A 6000-nucleotide genomic window follows, 5' to 3' on the forward strand; every position below is an offset into this window, starting at 1 on the left:
GGATGGGGCAGAAAACTGAGGCCTCCCTTGTATTCATTCTTCATCACAGATTTAGATCTGAAAGGCATTTTAAAAGTTCATCTCGTCATTTTACAGATGAGGAAACTGGGTCCCAAAGAGGTTGGGTGTCTACCCCAAAGTTACAAAGGTAGTAAATGGAAGAACTCAGGTTCAAATCTAGGTCCGCTGACTCCAAATCTAGCATTTTTCTGCTATTTTTTAATTGCCTCTCCCAGTGTTGCTGGGATCAAAATCAAGGGACTTGGATGAAGATAGATAGTCTAAAACCTGTTCTGTGCACATATGGCCAGAAGTATCCTCAGATGTGCAAACATAACTTACCCACTGCCACAAATAGTTAGTAGCAGAATCAAGGGACAGGTATATGAATTTGTCATCATGCCTGTATGTACAACTCTTAGTGTGAACATTCAATTCAAAAAGTATTCTTATTATGTGCAAGGTATTATGCTAGTTACTTTATTACATATTATAATTTAATAGCATGTACTACTATGCTAAACACTGGGGATACAAAGAAAGATGTCCCTGCCCTAAAGGAGCTCAGTCTAATGTACATGCAGACAACTATGTACAAACAAAATATATCCAGGACAAATTAGACATAATCTCAGAGTGGAGATGCTAAAATTAAGGAAGAAAGGCTTTTTGCAGAAGGTAGTGTATGGAAGACCCCCATTTGTAGCAAGGGACCCACCAATGGCAATAACTTGTCCTCACATGGCTCAGAGGAAAGCAGAAAAGACCTCTCCAGCCTCTTCTCCACTTTCATTCCTACCAGGAGGGAAAACATGAAATTGAGGCTGGGGGCCAATCTATTCTCCTCAGAAAGAGGAAGTAGCATGCTAGAAGCATATTTTTTTGCTTTCTTAAATATTGTTCATTTAGGGTGTATGATTGAGTTCCATCTAACTTTTGATCACCTTGTCATTTTGGTAGGAGGAGGGACCCCAAGCTCTATAACCAAGGCTTGAAGCCTTTGCCACCTAATACCATTTCCACCATAAACACACATAGAAAATAACAAAGAAACCTACTTATACAAATTGTAACAAAACAAATCAGAAAGTGTATACATAGGAGAATATATGCCAGACAATACAAACTGAAGGAGCTCTCCCACTGGGAATGAGGTAAACTAGCTCACTCAAGAGAGAGGGTCTTGGATCTCACCCAAGGGGAAACTGCCCAAAATCTTTGGAATAGCAGGTTGGGAATAGGGACATGATAGGGACTACCTGCTCCTTTCATGTCTTCCCAGAGTCTTTTCCTTTAGCAGACTGAAGTGGAGCTGGCCTTTTCCATCTTCTCTCTCAAAGTTGGAGGCTGGGTGAACCAGAATGATGAGACCCCAAAGGGGCACTGGCAAAGCCTGGAGCTCTCTCACTCCTTGATGGGTCCACCCTGCACCTCTTTCAGAGCAGAAAAGGGCATTCATCTCTACCAATAAGAAGAGAATCCCATACCAACAAGCTTTAGGACAGGAGTTTCAGAAGTATTTTAGCTGAGATCTGACAATGATGAAAGAAAATGGTCCCTGCCTTCAGGGAGCTTACAGTACATTCAACTGGAACATAGACATAAAAATTAAATTCAAGGTGCTTTGAGAAAGGAGTCTGAAAAGGCTTCAGGAAGGAGGTAACTGAGCTGAACTTTGAAAGAAGATAAAGTCTCAGAGGGGAATAGCTGGGAAATAAATTTCTGGGTTTTGAATGAGAGAGGTGATAGCCAAACCTGTGCCTTAGAAAAATTATTTATTTTTCTGTATTTCAGCTGTGAGAAGAATGTATTAGAGAAAGGAAAGACTGAAAACAAGAAGACCAATAAAACTATTATGATAGTTCAAGAATGAAGTGATAAGGACTTGAAGTAGAGTGGTGGCTATTAGTGGAAATAAGAGAATGAATTCAGGAGATGTTGAGGAAGAAAATTAATAAGACTTGGTGACTGATTGGATGTAGGGGGTGAGTGAAAGTGAAAAGCCAAGGATGACTGAGGTGGTGAACCTACATGACTGAAAGGATAGCTGTTTCCTCAATAGAGATAGAAAAGTTTGTAGGATAGGTGTTTTTAGGAAGAAGATTAGGAAATCTGGTTAAGACATATTGAGTTGAGGTGCTACTTAGGCTATACAAGGCCAAGTAAAAACTCTGAGATATCTGAAGGAGAAGGAGAAGACAGTTGGTCCTCTCTCCAGGCCATCATCACCATTCCTGACCACTGGCAGGCTCAAGCCAGAACACTTGATGATGATGATGATGGTGGTGGTGATGGTGATGCTAGGTGAGCTTAGTCCCAGACAAGGGATGGAAAAGGACTATAACTTCCCAGGAGGTTCAAAGGCAACAGGAACAGAAGCCTACTTGTTGACCTAATTTAGACCAAGCAGATAAATATGCAAATAGTTGGAAGGTGGGGTGGAAGATGGGAGGGGAAGGATCAAGGAAATGAAGTGGTAGCAAAAGGCTGAGAACCTATTTCCTCTCTCCAATCTTCATCAAGGCCCAGAGCAGGAAAGGGCACAAGATTCTTTAGTCCAAAGAGCAGTAGCTTAAAGCACTTGTCCCCAAATACCAATAGAATATCCCCTCCTTTCTCGCCATTAAGTTAGGCCAAGGTTAGGTCCTGGCCCCTTGGCCAATCCGGATTACTAACACAAGCCAGCTGGGGGCAGACAGGGTAGGGTGACTGACTGCCCAGGCCCTTCTGAAGGGACAGGAGAATGATAAGTTTACCCTATCCATCCCTACCCCACTCCCCCCACCCCTGTACTCAGTTACCTAGCTTGTCCTTCATATGAGAGGTTTAAGATTGCAGGCCTATGAACTCCCATACTCAAGATCCCACTGACTTGGGGGAAGAGGCTCCCAGGTATCAGAACTATACCAAGAGGTAATGGCTAACTCCAACATTCAAGACCCCGTGGTACCTTCAGTGGCAAACAACATTTGCCAGAGGAGCTGAATACTGGAAGTCCAGTTTTCACAACTTTTATCCTCCTCAGTATGTATGTCTCTTCCCACCTCACCCACATGTTATTGTGATCAATTAAGTGCCCTCTAAATTCAATAATGCCCTGTAGCCAAGTTCTGCTTTTCCCATCCTGGTGATAGATCTGCCCCATCTCTCAGCTATTATGCTTGTATTTATGTACCAGCTGAAAAAAACACCCTCCACTTCTCATCCTCTCCAGATGCTTCTTCTTTTCAGACTCCCCACCTTCTGTCCTTCCTTCAGCTTTACCTTCCAAATACGTATCCTTATTTCTGAACTCTGTGTCTCCCCCCAAATACATCCCTCAGTTCAGGGTATGCACATCTCTGACTCTTTCCCACTGCCCACTAAAAAATCTGCTTTTACCCACCTAAGTTCCTAAAACAATTCCCCTGCCTTATACCAAATACCATTAGACCTTGACATAAAGGCCAGGTGATACCTTTCGGTGCAGGTGGGTGAATGAGGGAGATTTTAACTGAGATTCTTTTCTTTGGGAAATAGGGACCTAAACTGAATGAGATACCCATTTTATTAGGAGGTGTCCTGGTACAGTGGAAAGGATTCGCTGACCTAGATTATATTTGCTACAACCCTTACTAGTTATGTTCCCAGGGTAAATCATTTCACTGGACTTTGATTTCCTACCCACAAAGTGAAGGGGCTGACCTAGATTATCTCTCAGGACTCTTCCAGCTTCAATATCCTATTACTTCTCTTTGCCTGTTTCTTATCTATAAAATGGAGATAATACAAATGGCAGGAAGCATTTGTGGCATAATAGATAGAGAGCTGGCTGGCTTTAATCCCACCTTTGACATATGTCTCTGAGATGACCTTAGGCAGATCATTTAACAACTCTGTGGAGCCTAGATCAGAGGTTCCCAATGTATTTGGCCTACCACCTCCTTTAAAAAAAATTGCTCAGAGGCAGGTAGGTGGCACAATCTGACCTCAGACCAGACACTTGACATGAACTGTGTGACCCTGGGCAAGTCATGTAACCCCAATTGCCTCACACACAAACAAAATTACCCAGTGCCCCCCTGGAAATCTACTTTCTTTAACATTTTTTTTGAAATTTGCATCATTTCAAAAAAATAGAAGATACTTTTTAAATGATACATCTTAAATTTAATAATTTATTGTAAATTTGTGGGGGGTTTTCCTGATTTGAAATTTTGATGACACAATATTGTATCACGTGACCATATTGTATCCTATTGTTAACAAGTAATTAGATGCACATATTCCTGCCAATTCATGCTGGACTTCCTGACAATGTGCAACACACTCACCTGCCAACACTTGTTTGTTAAGACCTGTTGGTGGATTTGACCACTGATCCATTATAATTTGCATTTTGTGGTTTATTTGGAAAATAATGTAATCACTATGACTTTAACTCTGTTATACAACAGATGAAATGTAGCAAAGGTTTTTCAAAATTTTCTTATCTTCCTTATGCTTCCATTGCCCCCTTATTTTTATTCAATGCCTCTCAGTTGCACCTGAGGCTACTACTGCTCCTCCCTGGATTATTCCAGCACCGCCTCCAGGGAGCAGTATCACTCACTTTGGGAACCTCTGAATTGTAGACTATAAATTACAAAGGATGTTTCTCTACCTCAGCAAAGGGAGTTTTCAAAGTGGGAGTTCCCTAAGATGAAATCCCAGGCCCATAATACCCTCCCCAACCCATCCCACAATAAAAATGCACTACCTGCTTCATCAGGTTGTTGTGAAGAAAGTATTCTGTAAGGTTTAAAATGTCAAAAGAGTGGGAGCTGGTATTATTAGGAAAACATTATTTTTTGTTCATTGGTTTTAAAAAGCATCTGTGTCTGATGCCTGTTTGAATTGATTTGCATTGTCTTAGGCTGAGGTTAAAAAAACTTTCTTGTTTAACTGTTCAATTCTTTTTTTCATAGAGGTTTTTTCCATCACAAGGTCAAGGGATAGATTTAAAATATCATGGAGAGAGCATTGGGTTGGAAGACAGAGTCTGGCTCTGCTACCTACGAAGTCAAAGGGGAACCTGTGATCTTGAAGCCACATATTACCCTCTAGGTCCTCAAGTGTGGCCCTTTGATTGAATCCAAATTTCACAGAACAAATCCCAAGGATTTAGAAAGCTACATGTGGCCTCAAGGCTGAAGGGTCTCCCACCCTGTACTAGGTGACGTGCCTCAGCTTCCTCTGTAATATATCATTAATTTAGAGTGGGAAAGTTTCTCATAGTAGACCCAATGCCCTCATTTTACAAGTTTAGAAACTTTAGGCCAGGGAGATTTAAATAATTGACTTGCTGAAGCTCACAGAGGAATTAGATTGGATTATCTTTATATTCCACTATTTCTCTAAATCCTGCTAAAGCTATAAACTCTTCCATGACCCAGATCATCCTTCTGGCTTCTTTCTCCTCCCTTTCTATGATACTTGAGTACAGATAAACTATTGAAATAGCCCAGGTTCTCAGTAACTCTGTTTACAGTAGGCATCTCTAACTCCACCCATTCCTGCTCCTACCCTCCAAAAAACCCCCAAAATAAAATAAGAAAGCATGTTTTTTTAAATGAATATTTAATTAGGATCCAATCCCAAAGAAAAACTGATCTGTTTCTCATTTGTTATAGCAGTCTAAATTATTGTGGCATCCAGAACTACACAAAACTGCCTCTCATTTACATTTGCATCTTTTGGAATCACACTTCTGAGTGCAAGAGCACTTTGTATATCTTCTTCTCCCTCCCACTGGAGGTTGTCTGAATGCCACACTGGTCAGTGTTTCCTCTTTCTGGAGAGTGCTGCCCACAGCAATTAGATTTAGGGGGCAAATTATTAACTTTATCCCCATAAAACACTGCTTCACCACACTGCAGTCTGGGCCAAGTTTGTATGACCTTGTCTCTACTGAACCCAAATGGACAATTGGTATACTGGACTCTGATCCCGTGGTCATTTTGGAAGCCTGGACAAGATAGC

This window comes from Notamacropus eugenii, chromosome 1 (genome assembly GCF_028372415.1).
Source record: "Notamacropus eugenii isolate mMacEug1 chromosome 1, mMacEug1.pri_v2, whole genome shotgun sequence".
NCBI lineage: Eukaryota > Metazoa > Chordata > Mammalia > Diprotodontia > Macropodidae > Notamacropus > Notamacropus eugenii.